This window comes from Pelodiscus sinensis, chromosome 1, assembly GCF_049634645.1.
Source record: "Pelodiscus sinensis isolate JC-2024 chromosome 1, ASM4963464v1, whole genome shotgun sequence".
Lineage (NCBI taxonomy): Eukaryota > Metazoa > Chordata > Testudines > Trionychidae > Pelodiscus > Pelodiscus sinensis.
The window spans coordinates 302,296,050-302,308,957 of NC_134711.1; positions in this window are offsets into that span (position 1 = coordinate 302,296,050).

A 12,908-nucleotide genomic window follows, 5' to 3' on the forward strand; every position below is an offset into this window, starting at 1 on the left:
TAAATGTTGATCAAAATTTATTTTTATTGAAAAATCTTGTACCATATGACAATACAGAACATCAGTACATAAACCTCCTGATAGTCTATCCAGTCATTTATGTTGCTTCAACTTCTAGCAGCAGAAGACCATATTTGTGTTACAGGACCTGTCACAGATTGGTAATGTGAGCTTGGTCAAGTCAGCTATGGAAAAACAATTTAATCTGAGTTGAACACGGTACCACAAGAGAAAAGCTTCTTTGTGCATATCCAACATCACACCATGGCTCTGTGTGCCAGTTGGACCTGAATTTTCAAAAGAGTGGTCTCAAATGTTGGGTGCTCAAATTAGACCCCAAGAGCTTGGTTTTTTGAGGATACTTCCAAAAGTGTTTGCTCCTTGGAATATTAACTTTCAAGTGTTGTGAGAATTAGTTCATTAAATCTTTGTACTGTGCTTTGAGGCTCTATAAAAGTGCAAATTTTGTTGTCCGTTTATTGAACACAGTTGAAGTCATTACTTCATAATGTGTTTTGTTGAGGCAATTAAAGTGCAACTCCACCTGTGATAACCATTTTGCTTGACAGTGCTCACATAGACTTCTGGCAGCTGCTTGGAGCCCATATAATTCCTCTAACTTAAACCCATTCTACGCCCATTCTATACTTCGATGGGACCAATTTACAACATGGCTTCATTTTGTAGCACAGATGAGGAAACTAATATGCCAATGCCTTGACCTAGCCCAAGGCTTTAGTGTCACAATGTCCTAAGCTATACTACAAAATGGAACTTTGTTGTAATCAGCCTGTAGTCACCAGCGCAACTGTAGCATAAGAACATTTTTGTGGTCAGATTTGAAGTCTTAAATGTGGCATTTTATTAAAATACTTATTTGAGCCTTTCCCTCTGCCACACTCTTGGTTGGTGCTGCCATGTGGTAGAACTTCAGGACAATACCAATTCCTAAAGCTTGTCCCCCATCATATCTTATAGGAGATGATGCTATAGTGACCCATTTTAAAAGAGACATTAATAGTTTTAACTAAAGGTTACAAGAAGATATAATAAGCATTGATTGGATTCTCTGTATGGCAACAGGAACTGAACTGAATGGTAAGGTCAATGAGCATGTTCATTGATTGCTGGAATTTTAGCACATGCCTGTTCTTCAAATTAGGCACAGAATGTGGCCACAGCACATTTATCTACAACTAAATCAAATTCAATAATGCATGGGGGGAGAATTGATTTTAGTGAGTTATCCAATAAAGTTTCTCTGCCCAATGGTTGTGGAGAAAAATAGTTCCCACTTCAAAAAAATGTAATGCTGTATTTCCCTTTATAGCGTCTCATTCTATTCTAATGCCAGTTGAGCAAATGGTGTGAAAGAATAAACATCTGTACTATTTCTTTTTTGTTTTGGTCTGTGCTATTTTAATTTAGACATGGTCCAGGCCAATCAAATAGAATTATTGCCCTAGCTGTAAGCTGCCTAAATTTAGGAAATAATAGACATGTCCCACAGCTGAAGTTGCCTAGGATCTCTGTGTTAAACTTGGTAGAGAAAAATTTCAATCATAGCTGAGAGTTCAATGACCATCCTGCCCAACTTCTTAGGCTCCATCTAGACTACACAGTTTTTCCAAGATACCCAACTGTTCCACGTCCAGGGAATTTGTTTGCTCTTCAGCCTTTTTGCGGAAGAGCAAACTCATTCTTTCAGAAGCCCCTGTATTCCTCATTTCACAAGGAATAAGGGGGCTTCCGACAGGGTTTTTTTTCCCAATATTTGGCCCAGTCTAGACGGGCCACATGTCAGAAAAGCCTCCTCTGACAAAAGAATTGGAAAATTATGCAAAATGCACTCTGCATTTTGCGTAGCTTTTTCCAAAAAACAAAGAGCAGCACTGTAGACCTAGCCTTAGAGTGGGACATAAAACACATGCATCTGACCAGTTCTACACTACGGTATCTTAGTTCTACTTTGTCTCCCTCTCCAGCTACGTGAATAACATTTCTGGAGTTGACGCACCTTAGTTCAACATCATCCTTACTGGGGGCGGGAGGCAGGTTGTTGGGATAAACTCCCATCACGTTCTCTAATTCCTCACAACCTAGTGGAGTACCAGAGTAAGGGGAGTGTGATCAGTGATCAACTAAGTAGGTCCCTACTATACTTGCTAAGTCAATCCTTGGGAGATTGACCTCTGTGGCTTTGATCTCCTGATAAATGGAGACAAGGCCTCAGTCCCATCAAGACAAAAATGAGGAGAAATATTTTATGAAAACATACATCCCTTATATTTCATGGCAACTTGTGCCCAGGAGGGTTGATACTGCATTTCCCATTCTTGACTTCGGCACCACTTGCAGCTAGTGTAGAACTCAATGGATGCTCTCTCAGGTCTGAGCAGGTACAACAATATTCTATGGTTTGAGTTCCACCCGTGTATTTTCTGCAACACCCATGGAAAAACAGCTGCCTCTATGTAATATGGCAGACTTGATTTTTAAGATGGTCCTTTTTTGTGAAAGTCTGGAGCAGTGTAAGTCCTTGCTATGTTGCAGATTACTTCCTAGAACTGTGTCTCTGCACTGTTCTTGATTTGATACCAGCTATCATTACTGAGTACTGCTATCATGGTTAAGAGTGATTGTAGATTTGCTATGGAGGTTCACAATGTTTGCATTGTCTTGCCTGCCTGCTTTGGAAAAACATCTGGGAACACTTGTCAGGTGTATATGTGACTGTAAGTCATGTCAGTCCCAGGATATTAGAGGCAAGGTTGGTGAGGTAATATCTTGTAATAGACCAACATCTGTTGGTGAAAGAGCCAAGCTTTTGAGCCACACACAGCTCTTCTTCAGATGTGTGGTGCAAAACTCTGTCTCTCTCACCAGCAGAAGTTGGTCTAATAAAAGATATTACTTCACCCACCCCATGTCTGTAATACTTGTCAGAGGCATTTCCAGCGTTAATTTAGGAGCCTTCCTCCTTTCTTATTTCGATCCCACATTATTTAGCTTTTTTTCTGTTTCAGTATTATGTTATTACTTCAGTTATAATGTGGTGTAAGGGGATTGTACTGTATAAATAGAATATTTGTTTTATTTCTTGACTTCTGAATACAGCAAACTCATTTACTATTACCCTATTCCTTGTCTTATCTGGCCCACAGTTAATTACAGTACAACATTAGTCTGCAGTATACTTAATAGGGAGATCACATAAAAGAGGCTAATGTGTGATTATTTGGCTGGTGCAGGATCTTTTAAATAACTGGTTATTTTAGGATCTTGAGTGCTATCACAAATGCATAAGAACAGGAAAAACGGACCAGTTATTACTTAAAATATTTATGTGAATGACTTTTTAAAAGCTCATTATGGGTATAAGAAGTGATTTCAAAGAAGATTACTGACAGCTTGTATGAAGGCAGGCTGGAAAGTAAATGTCTTGTGGAAGAAAAATAGCTACTATTTATACATAAAAGAGGATTTTTATTCAGTAATTCTGCTTCATAGGTAGCATGAAAAGTATTATGTGCAATCATAAATATATACATAAATATCTGCTAGTGTTATCTCAAAACATAACTGCAGCAAATTCAAGGTCTCTTAGCACCATGCATATTTCTTTATGAAGGTAGAGCCCAGGAGTGTTAACCCAATTAGTCTTTCAAGCAATTTAAAGAATTAAGAGAAATGTTCAGCTTTCTAAAACACACTTTCATAGTTAGCTCTGCTTGTTAAACACCAGCAATGAGGCATGATATCATTGATTGCTATTCTAAAAATGGTTTTTAAAATAAGGACAGAAGACCTAATAAAAAGCAGCATGGAATGGCTTGACACACTGTTTTAGGGATGATGAGTAGTGCTTAAGTGCTTCTTATTTACAGAACACCAGGTGCTGTACAGAAGGGTGGGTAAATACTATCCGTGTCAGTTTACAGAAGGAAACAGAGAACAAAAGCAATGGTTAAGTAACTTTCCAGAGGTTACATAGCTAGCCAATGCCAGAGATAAAACCAAGTTCCCCGATTCAGATTCTGATGTTTTATCTACTGGGCCATGCTTTTCCTTAGCATCATGTGTATTTAATATCTTTACTGGCATTTTTATTTATTTGGATTCTAGCAGCACTGAGGCATGCCCATCTTGGCCAAGTGTCCTATCTATTGTACCACCTCAGAACAAAAGGAGGCTTCCTGTCCCAAAGAACTCAAGTGAGGAATTGAAATTATGAAAGTTTTATCCACTAAGAGCTGCTTTGAAAAAGTATGTTTGCAAGCAAATCTATCACTCAGGCCATCATTATATAGCACCTTTTCATTTAGAAGGATCACAGAGTGCTTTGCATACCGTCTATGCAACAATTCTTTCTTCCACCAATGAACCTTGCAAACTGCTTAGAAGTGTCCAGTAAGTCTAGTATTGTCCACCACACAATAACTAAGGATACAGCTTTGGGGATCACTGGGGGTTGGCTTGGGTTCCCCTGCACTCTGCATGGTAGCAGAAGCCATAAAACACACTTGGTGGGTGCACTCGCTCCACTTCTCCATGGCTCCTGCTGGAGTGTGGGGGCAGCCCAATGACCTCCTCCTCTCTCTGCCCCAGCTACTGGAACTCCCAGGCCACACTGCACAATTGTTGCAGATGGGGATGGCCTGCGAGGTAGGCGTCTGAGATCTCTGTGGAAAACCGTTCAAAGGAATGGAAAAACATGTATTCAATTCTGTCTTCTACTGCAAAATGTCCTTAACATTTTCGCAAGGGCCAGCACCCCTTAGCATCCCAAGCACAATGAAGAGTCACCTTGTGTGAAGGTATCAGGTGTCAGAAGAAAAGAACCCAGGACCCAACCCAGGCCAGACAAGGGGAGAAGCAAACACCAGGTGGGAGGCTTGAGCAGACAAACTAGGAAATGAGGGAGAGATATTAATTAAGTAGCTACCTTCTGAATGTAAGTGAAGAAGAAGAAGAAAAGTGCATGGTACCATCAAGTAAGGAGAGAGGCTTCTTGGGATAGGATCCAGAGCCAAAGCCTCATTGTTGGGCTTAGGTAGCCTACCTGACCTGAATCACACTATAACGACTCCAAGAAGGAGGGTTGTGTTGTGTGGCCCTTGAGCCAGGGGAAGAAGTGTGTGATTTCAAGAATGTTGCTGCAGAGCTGGAATCCAGCTACTGGTGGATGGGGAAGCCTGCTCAAATCACAATATGGCTCCAAAATGGAGGTCTGTGAAACCTCTTCATGAAGGTGAAGGAGTTTTGAAGACCATGGCAGTTGAGCCCAGACCCTCAGAAGTATTTAGGTGCCTAATTCCTATTGATTTATATGGGATTTAAGTGTCTAAATACCCTTGAGGATCTGGACTGAAGAGACTTGTGGGAAAGACTTTCTAATGAGGCTAGGGTCTTCAGTGGGACAAAGAAAGTTTCATGGGTCAGAGGGAACTGAAGGGAAACTGAGCACCCAAAGTTTTGAAACAAAGGTGAGCTGGGAGCCCTACAGGAGAAGAAGTTGGGCCTGAAGGGCCAAAGGAGACTTTCTTTTATAAAGACTTGACAATTTGGGCCCCAAGAAGTAGCATGTTACTGTCAGTAGTCTGGGCTGTGAATGAGTGATTGGGAGAAATTTTTCCAGTGTTCCAGGACCATGATGTTGTGCCATGATGGGGCCTGGTCTGGAATAGGACCCTGTCATACCTTCAATATCAACTTCTTGCCTGTGGAGGGCTTTCTGTTCTGCCAGTAGGACCTGGCACTCAAATAAGCCATTAGTATTTTTAGCAAGTTGCCAAGATAAATGTGACTTAATACAAACAAGAGCCGAGTCTCATAAATGACTCCTCTATTTAAATAAATTCCAGTGGAAAGAGGAAAAGCAGGGTTTGTGTTTTGTAATAGAGCAGGTAAATGAGACTCTGAGGTGCTGAATCCATTAGAATGTATAATGAGTTCCTGATGTGTTTTTGTATTTCCTCTGCTTTGAAAAAGCTTCTTCTACTGTAGAAAATTAGGGTGATTTTTATCTCGCTGAGCACATAATGAACTACCCCCTTGTTTTTCCTCCCCCCTCTCCATACAAATATCTGAGGCACACAGATATAAATCTACCTTTCTTTGATGACCAGCAATAATGCAGCATACAGGGAATTTTAATATATTGTGAATTAATTTCAGCCTCATTTGTGTCTATCATGAAAGACTCAATTCAAGGTAATTGTGGAATAAGTTAATGAACAGTAAACAAAGTGGTATTTCCTCTCTATATAGCATGGTATATGGCCTTTCTAATGAAGCAGATGACACGCTCATGATCTCTGTGCCTCACTTTCAACAAAGTCCCATAAGTAGTTTATAAATATTCCACTATACCAGAGCCTTTGGACTGAGTATACTTTATTAGTAACCTTGCTTTCTGGAACACTGTTATACTATCGTGTGATGTCTGGCTGAGAGAAAGATTTGTGGATTCTTTTAGTGACTATATACTACTTCCCAGATTATAGCAAGGGTTAATTCTATATTTCTCTATCTTTAATTCTATTTTATGCATGAGTAGGAGGATGGTATCAAGGTGAAGGCAGGATTTAGGAGGGCTGGTTAAATTTCTGGGTTAACTGGTTTTAAGTTGTGCCTTGCATCCTTATGAGTAAAATAGAGGTGATATTTCTTGTTTAGATTGGCAGGCGCTGTCTCTCACATCTGGGTACAGTGAGGTCCTGATTTTGATAAGGGCCTCTAAGATATTCTATATAGGGTAGTTTGGATAGTGAGAAATTATTAAATGTAAACCTATTACAATTCACAATTAATACAATTCCTGTGGAACTATCTGTCAAGGATTTTATGAAGATGCAGTTCTGTCGTATCAGATTAACCGGCAACAGTTCTATGCACATAGAAAACTATTGTTTTCATATCTACATAATCTGAATTTAAACACGTCAGAGCACTATTTCTTACTAGGCTATTAATTTGTTGTGTTTCATTATGACCGAAAGGAGATTACAATCTGCACAAATTGACCTTTTCCCTGTAATGTTCTATAGTATTACATGTGCCAACAGAAACTAATTGGTAAGAAAAAGAATAAAGATGAAATATTTAATATGTTGATGTTCACTGGTCCTTTCTCTTTGAGTGAAAGTTTCTGAGGTAAAAGTCAAATGCAATAGATACACCCTAACGTAAAAAGAAATGAAAATGGCTGGAAAGTCAATTAATTGTTTAAAAAGCAAGTCATTTTTAAAAAAAAAAGTCAAAAAAGATTTCTCCATTCAGAGATCTGGGGGGGGGGAAACAAAAACATCTAAATGTCAAAATTAATCATCAATTGATAAAATAAATCTGTTCAATGCCACTTTTAACCATACATTAACTACTGGAGGATGATTTATGCCTTTGACCTCTGGAAGTTTGACAGTCTCATCCTTTGTTTTAGTGGGTACTGAGGAGCTTCCCCCCCCACTCTTCTATTATACATGGGAACTGCCACTATTTTGAGGGACAAGATGAGTGAGATCTTTTATTGGACCAGCTTCTGTTGGTGAGAAACAAGTTTTCAAGCCTACACAGAGCTCTTCATCAGGCATGGGCAACACGGGGGGCACGAGGGGTCACATGTCTCAAATGCCATGGGTGGCAGCAGTGAAAGGGTTGGCCAGCAGCTGGCATGGAGATTGGCAGAGGGTGGGAGTGTTATGCTTAAACGAAGCACACAAGATCCTTTATGGGGGGAAAAGGCAGTACGCCACATTTGTTGAGAATACAACAGTTGCATATGCTTTTTCACACACACACAAAACATCATGCATATGATATCATTTGGCAGGATGATGTAGTTACCAGTCCAGAGTCTGTGTCAATCTAGTGGCCAGCTAGATCGAACACAGGGGGGAGCGGGGTCTTTGTCGGTCGCAATCCGATGCTCCTCTCGGTATGGTGTCTTGGCAAGACGAAATCCAAAGTTCCATAGCAAAACACCCTGCTTTATATAATCCTTCTTCTCTGTTAGAATCCATGGATTCTGCTCTGTCAGCTTGTGACCGGAATGTTATCTTGTTAATATCAATCATTCCCAAAACATCTCTTGAAGGTTCATCCTGTAATCAATCGTCCTTTCGGGGGTGCCCACTCCACTTCAAAGTTTGTCAATCTGCCAATCTGATCCATTCTTGACTGTGGGAACACACTGACAGTTTTTCTGCTCTTCACAGTCTGCCTTTTACAGTTTGTCTTCACGCCACATTCTCCCCCTTCTCTGGCCATCTGTTTTTAATGATGACCTTCACACCATATCTCATTCATGCAAACAGTCTCTCTCACAGAATCCTTCAAAGGCAAACAATACTGTTTTATATTAAGCAAAATCAAAATCAAAACAATTCACATTGAAGGCCCGGGCCTTCAATATTTCTAATCTCATTAACATAGTCACAATACCCAGAACTCTGTCTCTTTACGCAATACACTTTAAAACAAGGAGGTATAGGAGATGTATACTTAATTAAAAGGACTTAATTCAATACGATATTAAATGTATATTACTATATTGCCAAACCTAACATGCAAATATAAAAAGAATAAAGCTGTCAGCCCTAACAGGAGGGCTGGTACCTGTAGCGGGGTCTGCCCCCCTCTTCCACTCACTGGCTATGGTGGGGCAAGCAGAGCAACTGCTCCAGCTTGCTATGCTCCTCTAGCCATGTCACTTGCGGGAGGGGCAGGACCATCCTGTACTCACCCATGGGCAGTGGAGTGATGTAGCCGAAGGAACAGAGTAAGTGGGGGCCATGTTGCTATTCTTGCCCCACTGCTTCATGGGAGAGGAAAAGTGGACCCTTACTGCCAACACCGGCCTCACTAGTCCCCCAAGTCACTTTGCTTGTGGGAGGGGAAAGAAAGGGGGTAGAGATAGAGCAAAGGAAGGAGTGGAGCAGGGGTGGGGAGAGGCAGGGCCTGGAGTAGTGGGGGGTTGTCCCAGCTTTTCCTGGGCTAGGAGGGAGGATTTACATGGTGCCCCTTTACCTCCATTCACCAGCTGATCCTATCTTCAGGTCTCTGAAACTAACTCTGAGGGTTACAGTTAAATTACAAGATGGAACCAATTGTTTGGCATAAGCAGTTAACACACATTTCTAGGGAACATTCAAGGCAAAGGGCCTGGGAACACGCCTCCTGCCATAGAAAGAGGTGAGCTAGGGGGAGGTGGGAAGCAGCCAGGGGCGTTGTATCATAAGCCATAAATCCAGTGTCTCTGTTCAGCCCATGATTTTTAGTCTCTAGCAAAGTTAGGAATTTAAGCTCCCAGGCTCATGTTTTGAAAGTGTTGTGCAGGTTTCCTTTGAGGACAAGGACTGGTGAGTCAGGAATAGAGCAATTGTATTTCCCTACAGGGGATGTGGTGGGTTCTGTCTTTTATTATTTGCCTGGGTGATTTCATTTGGGAGCATAATGACAGTTGGGCTCTTGCACAAGGGTGGGAAGGGGAGAGGTGACTCCAGGCCTCTGGAAAGTACAAAGGCTTGGGCAGAAGGGGTGGGGCTGGGGCTAGCCTCCACCAGCCAGCCCTTCAGTATTGCCTGGTCCATACTGTCAGGGGCTCCAGAACAACGTAAAGGGTCTGGAGCTCCTGCCGCTCCTGCCACTACTACAGTACCAGGGGTGGTGGCCTGGAGCTCGGGGCCCTTTTAAATAGCCTACCCTAGGGCTGTTCCCTCCTTCCTCTCTCTCTCCCCCACCCCTCATTGGTGGTTCTGCCAGCACTGTCCTTAAAGCGACTTTGGTTGTGTACTTTCTCACTGCTACACTATACTAGTCCATACCAGCCTACTTTCCTCTCTGGAAGGGTCTGGTTCTGCTTTGAGTCAGTGTGTCCTGGTCTGCAGGGAGCTTGCTTCAGATGATGAGGTTAGAGAGGCTGAGGGGTTGGTTGGAAGACCAGAAGAGAATTTAGGAAAGATTTATTTCAGGATGGGTTTCTCATCTGGTATGGGTTGTAGTTGTTTGATAATCCAGACAAGTTCCAGTGTGGGTGGTGGTAAGTGACAAGTAAGGGTGTACGGTCTGAAAGGTTTTTCCTTCTGTACTGAAGCAAGTTCTTTTGAGGTGTTTGGGTGCTCCATTCCATGATGTGATCTGAAGTATCCTTGTTTGGTGAAGGTGGATTTGTGTGTGTTCAGGCGCACTATATATCCTAGACTTTTTCTCCTTAGATCATATTCTGTGGTATTTGAGTGCCTGGCTGTAGATAACAGATGTATCAGTGTGTTTGGCCTGTTTACTGGATCTCTGAAGGTAGGTGTGGTGACTTGTGGGTTTCTTGTCTATAACTATCCATAGAGTTCCATGGCTGAAGTTAATGCTGATGTCAGAAAGTTCCAGAGAAAGTTTAATGGAAGGGGAAGGCCTGTTGAAGTTTTGTTTGAAATCAAAGAGGGAGTTTTCTCCTGTAGGTCTCCTGCGGCGGGGATGGCAGGGAAATGCAAATCAAGATATGTTGATTTGATCTTCCCTTTTAGTGAAGACCTGGTCTGAAATAATACACATGGTGGAATTAAGTTGTTTATCAACCATCCTTGTACAGTCTCGCTCATCTCACACAGGAGTGCAATACTTGGCTGCTGAATAAGTTTGTGCATTGGCACCCCATGTTGTTCTGGGCAGTTTTCTGAACAGGTTATTGCATGTTTTGACCTTAGTCACTGTCTTTGTAATGTGATCATGATATGAGAGTTCTAGCTAACATGACACCTAGATAGACCAGGCATGAATCATGCTTTGTTTACCAGACCCGATGAAGAGCTCTATGTAAGCTTGTCTCTCAACCACCTTGTCTCTCTAATATCCTCGGACTGGCACCGCTACAACAACGCTGCACACATATTTTGAGAAAAGTTTATTTACGGCTGTTTCATGAGGAACTTTCTGTGAGGGTAGAGGGCAAGGCAATCTGATGCTGGAGGGGCATTATAGCTCTCTGGTCTGCTCCCTTTTAAAGATTTGAAAGGAATTTCAGGCAAACAATACCAGCCAGTTACATACAATTAAGCTAGTTTATTAACTTCTGGCATAGCCTATACTCCTTTCAGCAAAGTATTACCCACTTCCCAGCTTCCAGGAGTCTTTTATGATAATAGAACACTAGAACTGGAAGGAATCCTGAGAGGACATCAAGTCCTCACGGCAGGACTAAGCACCAGGACAGGTGTTTGTCTAGCCATCTCTTAAAAATCTCCAGGGATGGAGATTCCACAACTGCCCGTGGCAGTTTATTCCAATGCTTAACCACCCTGACAGGAAGTTTTTCCTTATGTTCAACCTAAACCTCCCTTGCTGCATTTTAAGGCCATTGCTTCTTGTTTTATCATCAGGAGCTGAGCACATTTTTTTTTCTCCTTCCTCCTTGTAACAACATTATAGACATTTAAAAGCTGCTGTGTCCCCCATGGGCAGTCGATGAAGGTAGGGTGGGGAGAGGCAAGCCCCACCCCCTGCCCTGCTATTCTGCTGAGACCCCACTCCCATGGGAGCAAAGTTGCCTCCCTGCCCCTTGTCGCAAGAATCACAGGTCCGATGATGCACAGCCAAGTGGGAAAGGACAGAACCAGGTGGACCATTTTAGCAAATAAAAGATATTTATTTATGACAGTGATGAATTTATAGTATTTATTCTAAGATTTTTAATAGACCATGTTAATAATGAATTTACAGTATTTATTATATTTTTTCTATGATTTCTAGTTAAATGTGTCAGAAATATAAGGATGGGAACGGCAAGGGGAATAGTCTCTATTCTAAAGATATCCAGCTACACTAATTAAATAACAGTGATAACCACAAACTCTATGTACTACCCCAAAACAACTATAACACTAATCTTATACAACAAAGAAAATCAAATCATACATACCAACTTACACGGAACATTTCAAAGATATTGGTTCGGTTACGAAGGCCTTGGTTACGCCCGAGAGTCGGGGGAGGTGGCTGGTCGGTTGATCAGGCCGATGGCACTTTGAAGTATACGGGAAGGCATACGCACAGTGGTACGTGTGTTGTGAAGATCTCCTCGAGTGAACTGTGCGATGGGTATTTATCCCCAAGTCTGCACATCACTTTCCCGTGCTTGCATATTACCATATACGGCCCAACAGTCACCAAGTGGGGGTCTGTGTCCCAGGGGTTGGGCCAAAAATGTGCAATTCTCATGCGACCAGGTAAGCCCCGCAGTTCTCACGCCAAGGTGATGGGTGGGAAAGTCTGAGGCTATTTTCCCCTTTTCACACCTTCCCTTTTTCTAAAGGCAATGGTATGCAGGAAGGGTGCGGCCGGTTTCTCCCAAGGAGTACTGCAGCCCATTATAGCAAGAATGGCCTGGCCAAACTTTTTTACTGGGGGGGGGGGGGCAGTTTTTTTCCTAATACCCCTCCCCAGGAGGAGGCAGTGCAGTGCATCGTGTGTGCATGCCCCCAACCACCATAGGGAGGGAGGAGGGCATGTGTCCCCAGCCTCCTGGGCATCAGAGCATGGGGAAGTGGGTGGGGCATGTGGCTCCAGCCTGCCAGGCCCCAGAGCACAGGAAGGGAGGAGGGCGCATGTCCCCAGGCTCCTTGGCCAGAAGCACTGGGAGGGTGAACTCTAGGGGCAGCACCACACTACCCCTAGAACGCTTACTGTAGGCCATGCCTTCCCCCACCTATTATACTGGGAACCCATGATGTCTTCTCTTTTCCAGACTAAACAACGGGCATCTAGTATCCTAGGCAGGGGAAGGCACTGCCTTCTCAAACCACCAGGCATGGCTCTGCCCGCACTCCGCCCCCAGAATGCCTCTTGTAGGCATTCTGGGGGCAGTGTTGCTGCTCCCAGCGCCTGCACTTCCTGGTGCTCTGGGGGCTAGGGAAGTG